This window comes from Falco rusticolus, chromosome 4 (assembly GCF_015220075.1).
Source record: "Falco rusticolus isolate bFalRus1 chromosome 4, bFalRus1.pri, whole genome shotgun sequence".
NCBI classification, from domain to species: domain Eukaryota; kingdom Metazoa; phylum Chordata; class Aves; order Falconiformes; family Falconidae; genus Falco; species Falco rusticolus.
Window position 1 is genome coordinate 19,292,651 of NC_051190.1, and position 16,528 is coordinate 19,309,178.

At 49.7% G+C, this 16,528-nt stretch overlaps 1 protein-coding gene across 4 annotated transcripts in view; it reads right to left on the bottom strand.

Annotated features, from left to right (window-relative positions):
- FOXP1 (forkhead box P1) overlaps window positions 1–15,242 on the bottom strand; it is a 391,142-nt gene extending 375,900 nt beyond the window's left edge. For 3 of the 4 annotated variants that reach the window (XM_037385002.1, XM_037384992.1, XM_037385001.1), the window contains exon 1: window positions 14,359–14,445. The gene's annotated coding sequence lies outside the window, so the exon portion shown is untranslated. Of the gene's footprint in view, window positions 1–14,358; window positions 14,446–15,158 lie in introns of those variants that run through there. The other variant, XM_037384993.1, reaches the window with a different exon arrangement.
- Window positions 15,243–16,528: the final 1,286 nt, after the last annotated feature.

Consider the following 16,528-nt stretch of genomic DNA (forward strand, 5'->3'; position numbering starts at 1 on the left):
CGGCTCTGAAGTAAAACACATGGGGCATGGAGCAGCCTCATCCCACCTCATCAGCAGATGCTGGTTATACAGCAAGGCTTGGTGAGAGTCCAGGACACCCTGCAAGGCTTGGGGAGAGTCCGGGACACCCTGCAAGGCCACTCTGTAGTGCTAACCTCTTCTGGAACACTCTACCGATTGCTTCCCATCGCAGCACAGGGACAGCCAAGCAAGCCAAGCTCTCATGGGCAAGCAAATGCTCCCATGCAGGGAGGGAGACCGACCCAAAGCACACAGCCTCCCTGTACCACCTCGTGCAAGGATTAGGTCCCTGCCAAACTGTGGCATGACTTCACCCCCATAATCCCCGCGATACATGTGAATGCCAACACCATGCCAGATTATCAGTAAGGTGATAACACTTGTAGGCTTTACCTGCTTGGCATGGTCCAAGCAAGGCTCCCTCAGGGCTCCTCCAGTTTCACTTCCTCCTAACATGCACCTGCATCCATTTCAGAAGCAATAAAAGCATAAACCGTATTTAAAGCTTTACTCAAACCCCCAATATAAGCCTCAGCGAGCCCCACGCTACGCTAAGCCCCTACACCAACACCTGGGCTCACAGGCGGCCCCACCGCAGTCGGAGCCCATGGTGCCGCACATGGCTGTCCCTGCACAGGCGGACACTGGCAGCCACGCTCCCTCCCAGCCACCTTTGCATGACATCGACATCTTGCATGACACCAAGTGAACAGAGGCTACAGGTCAGACCCTTTTTGGTGCAAATCCAACATGACAACGCTGAGTTCTGGCCATCTATTTCCTTATCAACTTCTGTTCTTTAACTCAAAAGTTAGCTAGCAGCCTGGATGCAGTTTTATCCAAGTTTTATGTGCAGCTGTATTTGCTTATCGTACAGATAAGTGATTATAAACAGAGCAAGAAACAACAGTAGCTAGTAATCTGGATATCTCTCAGTACCCTCATCAAAAATAACCAGCCTCTGGATCAGCGCATCATCTACTGCTACAGGGAAGAAGAAAACCCAAAGATGACCACGTGCCAGGCTTTTCAGTATATGCCTGTTAACGACTTCAGTACCTGGCACTAAGGGAGCAGCATTAAATTAACAGTTAAATGAAAACCCATACTTGTGTTAGCTTTGGCAGGGGGGTCCCATCAGCAGGCGCTGCTGGGAGCATGCCCCAGGGCAGCCGGGCAAGGAGAACTCCTCCGCCTGGACAGAGAAGAGCTGGCCCAGACACAAAGCCGCTGGCAGGGGTTTCACACTGCAGCAAAGTCAATCAAGGGGCCAGAGGTTCATCAAGGGGGCAGCGCTGACCCCCTGGGACCCTCCTCTGACCTCCACAGAGCCCAGTGAGGATGCTCAACTGGCAGAAAACATTTTTTTCCAGCTGAAGTTAGTTTTCTGCTGGTCTAGCTTCCCACGTGGTCTCACTCCCCGGTCAGGCAGAGTTAGCTGAAGCACGAGGGAGGGAGGCGATGGGACGCACCCAGCGACAGATCTAAATCTACGTAGCTGCCACATGAACCAAGTCCTCACTCCGTACAGCACCAAGCACACTGTCAAATCGTCTGTGAAAGCAGTGTCAGCCTTCATCTGAGGAAAAAAAAAATACAAAGGAGATAAAGGCTTTCTAAGGAAACAATTCTCATTTGATACAAGTCATGAAGTTGTGAGCGTGCTTGAGTCACGACACACGTGTGGACCATTGTAATGCACTTGCAGAGCAATGTGTCCTCCTCCTCAATCTGCTGAGAGCAACCACCAGGCAGAGGTTGACATGCGGAGGTGATTCAACGCCGATGAACAGAAACATTAAGACATGCTGTTCTTAAAACGGGGGCTGTACCTGACACTACTTTTATTTACCCAGAAAAGTTTTCTGCTCCATACGCCCTTCTCCTTCCAATTTATCCATGGCATTAAGCAGAACCCCCATCCTACCCTGGATGGCTTGCTGCAAGTAGACAGTGCTTCCAATACAGGCAGGTTTTTTTCTCTTTTTGACCTAAGAGAAATACCAATTGGAAACCTGAATATTATTTTTTAACTCACAGGGCATTATGCATAATATCTTCCACCCCCTCCTTCTGCTTATGGCATAGCGCAAGGCAGGGGATGGGGGGGATGCAGGGGGGGGGGGGGGGGGGGGAATCTTCCTACCAGAATGTAAATATTTGTGCATAGCAAGAACAAAGTATTTCCATAAAACTTTCAATAAAGAATGACTGCAGGCCAAATTTTACCCTTAGAGACAGGCACATAACTCCAGCTAAAGTTACTCAGAGCTGCCCAAGTTTATGTAGAGGCCAACTCAAGCATGCTGCATTCACATACAGAAGGACCATGCTCAGGAGCTGCAGCCAGACTTCCAGCTCTTTCTCAAAAAGCAGACGAGATCTGCTTCAGATCAGTGAAGAACTTTAGAGATGAGTCAAACCTGCAGGATTTGCTGCAATACTCGCTGCAAAAGAGGATGTGAGAACTGGCAAGTACGCTATGTTTACTCACTGTGCCATCTAATTCTGGAAACTTGAGCTGAGATTCTGCGTTCGAGCACGACTCCGAGGGGCGGTGGGAAGATCCTGGCCACGTTACAAAGCCACTCGTTGGGCAAAAATGCCAATATCTGCTTAAAAGGGGTCACGGGCTGACACAGGCAGAGGTCCTGCAGCTGGCAAGCAAAGTCTCCCTAAGGTAGAGACTGCACTGCATCTGCTTCTAGCCCAGGGGATGAGCCTCCACAGGCAAAGGCTCACAAGAGGAAAAGCAATGCTCTAAAAATCACGCACTGCTTCAGTTAATGACACAGATTTACACTGGGTGTTAGCCTGTTTCGCTAAAAAAAGCCAACCAGATTTTTATTTATTTTTTTTCCTGGTGCAAACTGTCCTTTATAGGGACTATTAATATCCCTCTTACTTCAGTTTAAGCTATACTTCTCTTCCTTGTTCTCCCACTGACTTAAAAGATAACTTGCAAAACAAGATCTAATTTATCTCTATCTTTTGTCCTCATCCCTTCCCTCCTGTTACCGCCTGGACAGGTGGACTGTTTTCTAGGGAAACCACAGCATGAAGCACACAGTTTAGAGCTGCTACAATATTCACATTTTTAAGCAGAAAACAAAAGAAGATACCTGGTTTATACTCAAAAGATCCCCTTTGATTCTGGTCTCACATAACGACCTCTGTCTTGCACAAACGAATAACTTAGATAAAACACCCTGCTATAAACAGCCATCTCAAATAGCCGCAAAGATATTCCTCACTATCAGACACCAGGGAAGACAAACAGCAGTGGACGGCAGCCACCAGGAGATTATGCTGAAACAAATGCATTTTTATTTTTCCCTTTAAATTACGGAAGATTATCATTTTACTCAGCAATGCCCCTTATTAAATTGAAGCTCTCCACATCAGAATTAAATACGTCCTATCTACTCAGAATGAAGTGTATTATTTATCACTAATATTTAATGACAAAAACCTGATAACTTTCTCCGATTATACCACTGATTTCCTCCAGTCATGCATCATTGGCTCTGCTGGTCATTAGCATTATCACAGTGCATAAACTCTGGCTTATGCAGCAAGTTTGATAACAGAGCCAGACGCCTATAGCTACTATTTTTCAGGTTGTTCAGATTTACTAGTTTACCTCTCTATGAGCATGCCTCTAACTAATGGCATCTATTATAATCCCTAAAAATCTTATTTAATAAATTCCCATTTCCATGCAACACGTTTCTGCATGATCAGAATTCCTCAGCAAATATGAAGTATTGGCTGAAAAAAAAGTCGTATTTCCCCTTCAACTGTCTCGGGACCCTTTTCCAGAAAGACCATATTCGAGGCAATCTGAAAAATAAACTGGAAATATCTAGTCTCCTCCAACTGTTTAATGCTAGGAATATGCTGGATAGGCTTAAAATATTTTAGTTTAATTCACAGGTAATGTTCCATTTCAACTTTTATGAAACAGTATTTTTTGAGTGCTGTATATACTGTTTTCATAGAAGTGAATAACAAAAAACCAAACCAAAGAAACAAATGGGAAAAAAACCCCACCAAACCACCCCCCAGAACAAACATACACTGTAGGACATCAGCTGAAATATACCAAGATGGGTTTCTCCCATTCTCAGTTAAATCCTGTAACTGAAATGATGGATTAGAAAGGTTTCCTGGATAAAACCACCATTCCTTACACTACTGGCCTTCAGAAAACTCAAGATGGGTTAGCCAGAGAATAACTTTAAAATACTTCTACAAACAACAATTGTGCTGCATACTTTTGACATTCTTCTTTCAAAGCCCTTAAAGAATCAAGTAATTTATCACTGAAAAATACATTTTCACTTTTCTGAACATATAACTCAGGAGCTTTACAAACCTAATACACATTATCTGAACATCAATGCACAGGCATATCATTTAAAACTAACAAAAACAATTTAGTACAAGCTATTTCAGAGCTTCCTTCTCCCAGCACTCATTTAATTCAGTCAGAGCAGGATGAGGCCCTTGACACAACTCTCTGATTAAAATAAATTGCCAAAGTTGTTAGCACATTATTACTATTGCAAAACTTACTGAGAAAAATCTCTCCTCTCTATCTGCTAGATACAGGCTATGATGTTCTGTACGAACATCCAGATAGATTCTTATTGTATGTTATGCACATGAATATTCAAAGGTTTTATTCTGAGCCAAACTGATTTTTTTTATTTATTTTTTTAAAACTCAGTCTACCCAAGGAAGCTCCCATGATTTCAACAGAGGTATTTGGGGCTCAGGCCACATAACCCAAGCAAAATCTGGCTGTCTTATATACTACACACAGAAATACACCTATTTATGAAATTCACCCGAGGGGGAGGAATAATTTACAGTACACTGATCAACAGAGTTTGCATGATACTGTCTGAAGGAGCCCTATTTGAGAAGTAGAGCAGTTATGAAAGCAGAAAGTATCAATACTAACACAATTGGTGCCACTGTATTATGCTATTTGCCGGGCAGAATTCATATCACTCATAGAAAATTTCTGTTTGGGTACAGTTTCAGTATCACTAACTGTGATATTAGAAGTTGGGGCCATTATATGAGAAACGGCAGCAATTTGATGAGATTATGCCAAATACCGTGATCTCCATCGAGGCAAAAAATGAATTAAGCCCTGGAAGAAAGGCAGGGAACTCGGGAGCACAGGATGCAGAAGCACTAACACAGATGCTTCCCCAGCCCCTGCACCTCTCACCGTCCAGGGGCTTCAATCTGCTCCTTCAAAAATGAAACGGTGAAAAATACTGTCATTGTTCTCCTCTGCCCACCTGCTCCCTTATCTGCATGTGCACCCTCTCCAAAATACACTTTTGACCTTAGTGAGCGCCAGCCAACCTCAAAAGCCTTGCCAGCCGCGTCCTCCCCCGGACTGGGCCGTTCCCAATGGGAATGAATCTGGCTTCAACGCCCTCCACACAGCCCAGCGCCAGGTGCTGCTTCACGATGCCCCCACGGCCCCTGCACTGCCACTGCTTTTAAGGGGATTTTTGCCACGGGAGGAAAGGAGGATTTACACCACCGATGTCAATGCAATTTTTCTTTCCAGCGCAAGTACAAAACGTGGGAACTGGGCTGGACAAGCTAAGCGAGCTGCCTGACCGGCTAACAAAAATTTGTCATGAGGTTCATGGAAGATAGAGTTCATGACTCACTGTCAGCAAGCTTACTATTACAACATAAAAGCTATTATTAAAAAAAAATAGAAATGCAAGCACCGAGATGAACACTTTAAGAAGGTTTTAACTTCTTAATCCCGAACAGACCACTCCTCAAAGGCCTGCAATGGGCCCAGCTGACAAAAGTCATAAAAGACAACCTTGCAATCAAAAGACTATCAGAGTAGCACATTCTAGTTGCAAAAAGAAAAACAAACCAACCCTATTTCTGCTCCCTTGGCATTCCCAGAAGTTTCTTGGGAAGAGGCTGACGCTCACCTCCCAGCTCTCCAGCAGCAGAAACACAAACGTCACCTTCACTGTGCAACACTCGGAAGATGCTTTTTAAAACTGATATTGGTTCCTAAAGAAATATCAGTTAATTAATTAATCCTTCTTAATGGAATGATAAACATCCTTTCAGTAAACAAGGCTGTCACGATTTAATGTTTTACTGCATGTTTCATTACAGAACTGGTAAAATTAATACCACTGCCCTCTCATCTGCTGCAACCACTCATTTCTTTATCATCAGTTACATTTTTCACTTCTGCAGAGCAGCCTCTGCCCCTGGCCGAGAAAAAGACTCAAATACACTAAAATCTGCATCATGGTTATTCTGCCGTGAAGCCAAGGACAGATCTTCGAATGGGAACCAAGAAAAACACAGGTGGCCACCGTGCCAGGGACATCAAGGTACAGGGCAGCACAGAGCAACAAGCCCCGGCACAAGTCTGGAACAACTTCATCAGCATCACGGGAACACCACATCGCTGCAGAAAAGGGGCAGCCACTTCAAAGGGAACCAGGGAGGGATGTTTGAATCCCAGCTCAGACAGCTCCTGAATCCCTGCAAACCTCCAGCCGTCTTTTTGGCAAGAACAAAAGTCCCTTCAGGGCTCCACTGCTCGCTGCAATCAAACCCAGGCTCAGGCATGAATTCTGCAGGCAAGTGTGTTGCAGAAACGGGAATTCGGCATCGATTTTTGTGATCAGGTGTTTAGCGGCTGCTCTGAATACACCAGCAATCCCCCCCTTCACCATTTTATCTTCCTTTATCACAAGCTTTTTAATAGACACATGACATTCTGCTTACTGCTGGGCTCTCTCTATTTATCTCTCTCAACAACACTTCGGCATCATCGGCTCCGCTATCTAAATCAGCAGTAGTGCATGTCCAGTCACATAAAACTGGAGAGGGTTTCCCGAGATGCCTTGGGAAGTCTGACTACTCCGGTTTACTGATGTGTTAATATGCCCAATCTACTAATTAATGAACAAACAGCTTGGGCTAGGAGCTGGGGGAGGGACACCAACGCGAAGACTGCAGAGAGCCCAAGGAAAGACACTTGACCCTAATTGTTAGCAACAAGATGACAACACTGATCGGGAAGTACAGCTAAAACTCGGATCCAACATGAAAGGAAATGTCTGGCGAAGAGGGGAAAACTAACGATGCCGATAAAGGCTCCATCTAACCTGCCGAACTGTGCCACCTTCTGTCGAGCTGTTGGTGCTCAGCACCTGAGCACCCAGCCCGGGCTCCCCAACACCATGCTCCCGTCGCATCCTTCCCTCCATGACCAAATCCTTACCCTCCTTCTGCAGCCCTGCAGCTCCCAGGATGAACACCCAAGCCAAGGAAAGCTAAGAGTTCGCCAGACCCACGACCAGGCAACGAGAAAGCACAGCTCATCCTGCCCCTTCCCAGCAAAACCGCCTGCTTTGGCCCCATGCAGAATCCCAGAGGGTGGGTTTTGAGAAGGACCAAAGTTCGGCTGAAGTTTCAGCCAAGCCCAGTTTTTTCCAGGGCAAAACATTCCTCATCTTGAAAGCAGCCCGGACCACACACCACAAAGGAGATGCGCTGGGGTTGCAGCAGCAGGTCCTGCATAGCAAGCACACACACCAGTACTTTGGGAAACGCTGCCATGTATATTTCAAAATTTGGCAAAAAGGTCATAAGCGCTTTCTACCTGAAAAATCAATTAAATCAACAGTCACACCAGTGCAAGAGACCCTGCAGTACTGTGCTCTGGGCCAGATATCCAGAAGAAAGTTGACTTACAGACTGCACATCTAGCGCTGCCACACCGCAGCTACTACACAACATTACCCCGCTGCACCAGCAGCCTGCGTTTCCAGTGCACCTCTAAGTAACAGCAGCGCTAAACTAACTTATTGAGGAAATAAGCGCTTCTAATAAAACCACAGCAGTGACAAGTATTGTACAGAAAGAGCGATTAGCAGTAAACAGTACACTGGAGAATCATTCAAATAAAATGTTCAGGGTATTTATTTCTGTTGCTTTCCAAGACCACTGCAACTGAACAGAAAACTGGGAGGAAAAAAGCCCACAATTAGTTTCAGAATAGCACTCCCAGAAACACTGCAGCCTATCAGATATATGTAAATATTTTATGATACGGGTTCCATTTCAGTAGATCTGTCAAGATATTTACAGGGCTTGACAGTATTTCTGTCTTTAATTAAATTTTCACACACATACTTTAATGTAATTTAAATAGATTATTAGTTGTCAGAATATAGTATAAATTTTGTTTACGATTTAGTTACTTTAAGTACTTACATTGAGGAAACTCATTTAACCCCCTGACTGAGTAGCATTAAGTGTTGAGATGAGACTTCTAAAGAGCTTCTACTGCCCTTTGCACTCTCGCAATAATCTTAAATTACTACAACTTAATTGCAATTTCAAGGCACTAAAATGGAGATGTTTTAAAAACAGCACGGGGAGGGTCAACGAGAGTAGAAAAATTATTTAGTCCTCCTCAGGTACCAGATGCTTCTTGGAGAGAAACTGATTTTGCTCATGCTCTTCTCTTTGCTCATTTTCCATAGAATACTATCTTCATTTTCAGGATGGTGCTGAACAAAAAGTTATCAAGATTATTCTGGATACTTGCCACACACAAACAGCCATTAGACATAAGCCTGTTCACTTGCAAGCAGGGAAGAGATCGGTGCCAGGAGAATAGAAAGACAAAACCCTAGAGCATATTTGCAAAGAAGACTGCACGCGAACAGAGCCAGCAGCTTCTCTGACTTTGTAGCTCCAATGCTGAAGTAAGAAAAAAAGAGCACGTGTTAAAACGCTCCAGACATCCCAACCAACAAATATCTGATCTCCTAAAAATAGAACAGCTGATTCCTCTACAGCCCAAAATATAGTATTTTTTTATATACATATTAAAAGACTACAGAGTTCCCACAATTAATGACTGCATGACTTACTCCATCCTGCCTTTTTCCCCCTCTGTATACACCGGCATCACCTTGTTACCTACAGCAGCTGCGATTCCCAACACACGGCGAGCTGCAGGAATCAAACAGCACAGTAGTTTGCGAGAGCAGCAGGCTGTGAGCAGCGTTTTTGTCAGTGCAAAAGCAAGCGGTTCGAGCAAACACAAGACCTTCTTCCTTTCTTACTGCCACCAGACATTTTACAAGGATTTGGCCCACAGAAAAACAATCAAGACTCACTATTTAAACATCGCTCTGCTTTAGCGCAGCCAAGCACTTACGCGTGTCCTCAGTGGCATGAAGACAAGGACTCGGAGCCCAGCCATACCTTTCTAAGCATTCGGATAAAGTTTGGTTGTCAGGACCTCTAAGAACGGTCACAAAGACGCTGCTGATCTCTAGCGCACGACGTTTATAAATTCCACTTAGCAAATGCTTTCTGGCTCCTATTGCGTATCATATCTCCGCTGAACCGCTTGCCGGGTGTGAAAACATGCTAGTGTACTGGGGGGAGGGGGGCGCGGGGGGGAAGGGGGTGGTGGGGAGAAAAAGTTTCAGTGCTGTGAGTTAGCGACACGGACCAAAAGCTGAAGCCAAAGGCAGCAATGCCAGCAGAAGCCCTGGGCGATGCCCGCGTGCCCTGTGCCAGGCCCTGTGCAGGCAGGGTGACTGGCTGCACCCCGAACTCACCTCTGGGGACATGGGGACCGTGCCACAGCCGTGAGCCACCAGGCTGTATTTTCAGAGCAGGGTGCCCCCCGTGCCCCCACGCTGCTGACCACCCCCTGGGCTTCGCCTCCAGCTACCAGCCCCATCCCACCCTGCCTCCCCAGCAAGGACTCGCAGGGAAAAGCTCTGGGAAGCAACTTGCCAGCAAGGCTCATTTGAGGAATAATTACAGTGCGCTCTTTAATTCAAACATCAGCTTCAATACTAACAACAAACAAAACGCTGGTGCCCGAGCTGGCTGCTCCCCGCGAGGTGGGGATCCCTCGGCAAAGCTCCCCCAGCAGCGCCAGCACCGCGTCCATGCACACACGATGCTGTGCTGGATGCGCTCCGGGAGGCACGGAAGGCCTGAGCAAACACTGCGCCTCCAAAGAGAAATCCCGCTACCTGCAAAAACCTCCCTACATCTTCTTCAGCCCTGCCTCAGCTGCATAAAAATATTTCAGCTCAGTGCCTTGAAGTTGCAATTAAATTGTAGTAATTTAAGATTATCACAAGAGCAAAGGGCAGTAGCAGCTCTTCAGCAGACTCCTCTCACCACTTAATGCTACTCAGTCTTGGGGTTAAATGAGCTTCTTTAGTATAAGTACCTTAAAGCAAGTGAATCGTAAACAAAATTTATACTATTTTCTGACAGCATATAATCTATTTAAATTTATTAAAGCTTCTCAGAGAAAATTTAAGATGACAGAAATATCATTATGCCCTATAAATAACTGGACAGCCTTGCAGAAATAACTGTATTTTACATACATATCCTACATATGTGTGTGCACATGTTATTTCATTTGATATACAAATACATGCTGAACAGGTATTTCACAAAAGGAATTTACGTTATCCCAGTTCAATCTCACAATATAAATGACCACAAGCAGTACAAATACTAAATGCTAAACTGCATTCCATAAATTTGCCTTTTTACTACCAGCCTTCTTCCTAATTTTTACAATGCCGTGAAACAGGAATAATTCTGGAGCTACAAATGTTTACAGTATATCATACCAAGGATGATAATGCAAATTTTAGCTCTTAAAAAAAGGTGATCCACTCCACTCCAACAGAAAAGCATATTGCAGCATATGCTGCACAATAATGCTCAATGCATAGTTCTCTGCTCAACTTTCATGCTCCTTCCCTGACCAGCACAAAAACTAGCTGTGTTACAATTACCGGTGGAACAGACTGAAGCAGAAAATGTTTATAGATATTAAAAAACATTACACATTACCCAAAATGGCTTAATAGCATACATGTGCATGTTTAACACACATACTTTTTATTGTCTAATTAAAGTGTATACCATAAAAATCTACAGGCTTTATAATAAGTTATGCAGGACAGTTATGAAACCTTACCTTATAAAAAGTATAAAGTGCTTATTGTGTGATCTGCACTGCTAATTAAAGAAATACTTATGCAAAAAGGTTTCTTGACTCTTCAGTAGATGTGCACTTGGTCTGCCTCCTGATTAATATACATTAGGGTAACAGCCTTTTCCTCAGATATTTTTTTTTAATAGGCATTTTCATTGTTTTGGAATACTTTAAAGAAATGAAAGATAGAGCATACTTGTAAAGTTTGCAGTGAAGTGTTTGAATACAAACATGAAAGTGTCAGGCAACAAAAATAACCTAACTCCCACTGGCTACATTTGATTAATACTTACAACCTAAACGTTTATTGAAGTAAAGTCAAGTATCTGTTGGTACTCTTTACTACCATTCCCACTAAAAAACTACACAATAACAGAGTCTCTCTAATATAGCCATGAAGATAAGTTACACACAGTTTTGCAAAAATCCTGGCATATCAAAAATAAGGTGCCATCCTGACTGCTTGGTAATGCATTTGAAGGAAAGATACTACAAGTTTTCTAAACTCCAGGAACACAGTCATACAACATACAATGCCTAATCACAACCAAGCTCCTCTACTATACATCAGCACAGCACTTACACACAGAGAAAAAAAACATAATCCATGTTTCCTTACAATTCAGAGATCCAGAAATAAAAGCTGAATTCCACAGAACTTTTACGGTTTTCAACATTACACTACTGAAACGCCTTCTTCTCTGCAGCTCTAGACAGCATAGATAAAATCAAATCCTAAGTCTCTCTGAAAGTGTATACAATGAACTCCAAACCACTATCACTCAAAAAAAAAAAAAAAGGGCAACCCAACCCAAACCCAAAACCCAGCCCATGCACAAAAAACTAACTTTGCAATCAAAATCGTAAGCAACAGAAAGCCTTGTTTGAAATAGCAGTTATTTTTCTCAAAGTTATCCTTTGGTTTCACAACAAAGATCAGCATTTGTAATGGTCCATTTCTGCATAAGTGAACATATAGCCTTGCTGCCTGATCGAATAGTCCAGAGCTTTCAGTGAGGCAGCTCCTGACAACAGCCCAGCAGCAGCTTTGTTTGATCTCTCCTGCCTTCCTTAATCTGGGTTGTCAAGGTTCACTTGTTGGAGGCTGTTTACTTTACTTTTTCCAGAAAAAAAAAAAAAAAAAAAGTGATTTTTTTTTTTCTGTCTCTCATACAATGACTAATCCAAAGACTAAGGGGGAAGAATGCTGCCAATGCAAGATGTTAAAGCTACAATACCTTTTTGCAATGAGATTTTAGCCGACACCTTTTGAATGGTAACTAGTGAAGAGCTTCCTCCCCCAGAGCCCTGCTCTATTCAATACGCTTGTGAGATAATTCAAATAAAATGTACGGGGGGAAAAGACTCGGAGGACAGAAATTGAAACCAGTAGCCCCGATTTCCCTGTCTTCCCCCAAACCTGGCTGCAAAGATGCACGGTACCTCCTCGCCTGCACTCACTTCCCTGAGAACTTGAATTATTTCAGGCTGTCTCAAACTTAGCAAAAGTAGGAGCTTCTCTGCAGTAACACAAACTGTAAAAATACCACTAAATCAAGCGAAACGCCTATCTTTCCTCCGCAAAAATATTAAAGCAAACCGTGGACTAACAGCACAAGCAGCAAGTTTCTTCGACAACATTCTTGAAACTTTTGTCTAATTAAGAAGCTGTCATTAGTGACATCAACACTTGCTCAAAGCAGGTAAACCCCAAGTTTAGAAAAACTGTATGGCAAGGAAACACAGTTTAAAGAATTGTTTTAATATGTATAACCATCCGGCACCCTAGAAATCAGCTAGGCTACATTGTGTAGCCGACACGCTACAAGCGGTACACATACATTACTCACTCAAAGAACAGTTACTAAAAATGAAACCTTAAACTTCTGAGCACAGAAGTTGGGCTCCAGCTTCGCTAGAGAAGCGGCTCTGCAAGCGCTCGCAGGCGGCAGATACCTCGGGTGGGTACGGGAGGTCTGAGCGCTGCTGCTGCCAGCCAGGGGGGCCCGAGGGGGAAGGAGAAGGGGAAAAAAAAGAAAGAAAAGAAAAAAAAGAAAAGTAATCTCACTCGGCTTAGTTCACTCAAAGCAAAACCACGCAATTAAAATCATTACAGCGAAGCGGCAGAAGGCAGACTCGCTAAAATCGAGGCGCTCCGCAGCCAACCCGGCGATGCTCTCCGCGCCGGGGCTGCCGGATAATTAATAGTTTCGCGGCGGTGGGGAGGGGGCTGCCGCTGCGCCCCGCGCAGCCCTGCCCGCGCCCCGCCGCCCGGCTTTCTTTCTTATTCCAGGGGAAAAAAACACACACACACAAGAAAAAAAAAAAAAAAAAAAAAAAAAGAAAAAAATACACCGGGGGGCGGGGGAGGAGCGGGGCGCGGACACGCGGTCCGCAGCGCGCAGCCGGGGGAGGCGTGCGGGCTGCGCGGCGCTGCGCGGCGCGGCAGGTGCGAGGGGCGCAGCGCGGCGCGGCCCTACTTACCGGGCGCCGGCGGCCGCCCCCGGCTCCGCGGCGCGCAGCGAGCCGCGGCTCCGTCCCGAGGCTCCGCACGGTGGGGGAGGGCGGGGGGGCGCACACGGGGACACGTGAGGGATGCGCGGTCCGCACCCGCGCAGCGAGAAGTTGCGCCGGGCTGGGGAAGCACGGATGTTTATTCAAATACTTCGTATTAAAAAAAAAAAAAAGGGGGGGGGGCGGCTGGAGGGGTGTTGGGCGCAGCGGGCCCCGGGGTGGGGGAGGATGCGCGGCGCTGCGCGCTTGTGGAAGGGACTGCGCGGGCGGAAAGCCGCAACAGGTGTCCGGGGAAGGGGGAACGGGGCAGCCGGGCCCGGCGGGGCGGGAGCGCGGGGGGTGGGGGTGGGGGCGCGGCCCCGCCGCAACTTCTTGCCCCGAGTGCTTAAGTTGGGGCGTGCGCGCCTCTTGCGCGGCGGCAAACACGAGGAAAGCGGGAGGGCGGGGGGTGGAAAGGGGGGGGGGGGGCAGGAGGCGCCGCATCCCACTCTCCGCGGAGGGTGCGCGGAGAGCGGGGCACGGGGGGTGGGGGGAGGGGGAAGTTTCCAAAGTGGGCGGGGAGGGGGTGCGGGCGGCTCCGCAGCCCCGGGGAGGGGGGTCCGCACCCGCGCACCGCCGCCACCCCCCCGCTACCGCGCCGGCGGCGGCCGGGGCGGGGGAGTGGGGGGGCCGGGCACGTGGGGCCGGCGGGGGAAAAAGTGCAACAGCCCCGGAGGAGCGGGGAAAGTGTCGGGGGGCGCCGGACTCACCCGCAGGACTCGGCCTGCCGCTGCCCAGCACGGCGCGGCCCCAGCGCGGGCGGGCGGCGGCGCGGAGCGGCGCGGGCTGCCTCTCCGTCCCGTCCCTCCCTCCCGTCCCTCCGGCACGCCGAGCCCGGGCGGCGCGGCGGCGTGCTCCGCCGCTCGGTAAATAACAATAGAGCCCTCCGCTCGGCGCCGCGCCCGCGGGGCCCCGCACGCCGCCCCGCCGCGCCCCCGCCCCGTGCCGCCCCGCGCCCCCTCCCCGCCCCGCGCAGCCCCGCGCCGCCGCCCGCGCGGGCGGGCTGGGGGCGGCCCGCGACACCCCCGCGGAGGGAGATGTTGTTATTTTTTGCTGTTGTCAGTCTCTGACGTCACATCCACCTGCTGGGTAAACAAGGCTCGGTGCAAGGGAAAAATAATAATAATAAAAAAAAAAATAATAAAAGCGGGGGGGGGGCGGTGCTCGGGGGGGGGAGAGGGAGCAGGGGGGGATCTCCGCCGGCGCGGAGCTCCGCGGAGGATGGCTGGGGGGGGGGGGGGCGGGCCTGGGAAGGCGGGGCAGCCCCGCGGGGAAGCGAAAGTGGCGGCGGAGCGCGGTGCGCAGCGCTGCGCGGCCCTGCGCGCCGCCAGGGGCAGTTCCGCGCGGGGGCAGGCGGGCCGGGGCCGCCCCGTCGGCGGGGGGTAGCGCCGCACCCCCCCAGCAACTTTTCCGCAATCGCGGCCCCGCCGGGGGGTCGGCCCCGCGGCAGCTGGTGGCCCGCGGCAGACCTCGGAGGGTCTTCCGCGGATGCTCGCGGAGCCCGCCTTACCTGCGCGGAAAGGCCAGGCGGGCGCTGCCTGCGCTCCCCCTCGCAGCGCACGCCGCTGTTGGCGCAAACACTGCTCTAGAAACACTGCGCGGGTGCGCAGCGGCGCGCACCGGCCGCCGAGCGGCAGTGACGGACCTGAGGGCCGGGCTGAGCGCGGAGCCGCCCCGCGGGGGCATCCCCGGTCCCCACCGCAGCCCGGGCCGTGGGTCCTCATCCTGGTGGGTGCACGGAGCGGCCCTGCGCAGCGGCTGCGCTCCCGGCCGCGCCGTTGGGGCTCCCGCGGAGGGGCCGGTGGCAGCGCCTGCGGGGAGAGACCGAGCGGGGCCGAGGGCCGGGCCCGCCCCCGCTGCCCCACGGCTCCGCCGCTCAGGCACCGCCGAGTTTCAAAGCACCGACGGCCTCGGCCCGGTTATCCGGCAACCGGCGGCCGCGGGGCGCTGTGGTTGCGCGGCCGCGGGCGGGCCCTTGCCGGGCAGCATCCTGCCCTCCTCCGGCATCCCGGCCCGCCGCCGGGGGCCCGTCCGGCCAGCGGGGCCGGGGCCGCTCCGTCGGGGCTGCAGCCTCCCCACCCGGCACTGCGCAGCAGCGGGGCGGGCCGCGGGGTCACTGAGCGACCCGCTTAGTTCGGGAAAAAACTTTTCGTTCCCATCCACCCGCAGGGACCTGCACGGGCCCAGTTTTCTCCCCTGCCTTTGTTTGTTTTTGGTGGGTTTTTTTCAGGTTGGGGGGGGTTGTCTGTTGTTGCGGGGGGGCGGGGGGGCTGCCGGTTGCATCCAGCTTCCCACCGGGCTGGCACAAAGCTGGCAGGGCGGGGGAAAGCCGGTTCCCAAACCCCGCCGGCAACGATACGGGGCCGCGGAGCCTCCCGCGGGGGGGGACCCCGCCTCCGCGCAGCCCCGCGCAGCCCCCGCCCGGCGCCGGCCCGGCCGCCCCGGGGGCCCCGTTGAGCAGGGCTGGGCCCGCGGCGCCACCTCTCGGCAGCAGCGCCCCATCGGCGCGGGGAGCCGCTCCGCCGGCAATTAACACCTGAAATTACAGTAATGGCAAGGTACTTATGCCTAATTCATTATATTTTAAATAATTAAGGGGGGGGGGGGGGGAATCGTCGCAAATAAATATTTGCCGACATGGTGGGGGGTTGCGGCGCGCTTTAGAAGGCGGCCCCGCAGCCCGTCGGGGGAGCGCGCCAGTGGCACCGCGGCTGCGGAGGGGCGCGGGGGTCCACGGCAGCCCGTCCCCCAGCCCAGGAACTGCAGCAACCATCGGGGTGCGTGACGGAGCGGGGCACCGCCGGCTTTACAGCAAGTGCCTTCATCTTAAGCTTCTGTTGTTTAGATTTTTTTTTGCTTCATCTGGGTTTTTTTTCAGTA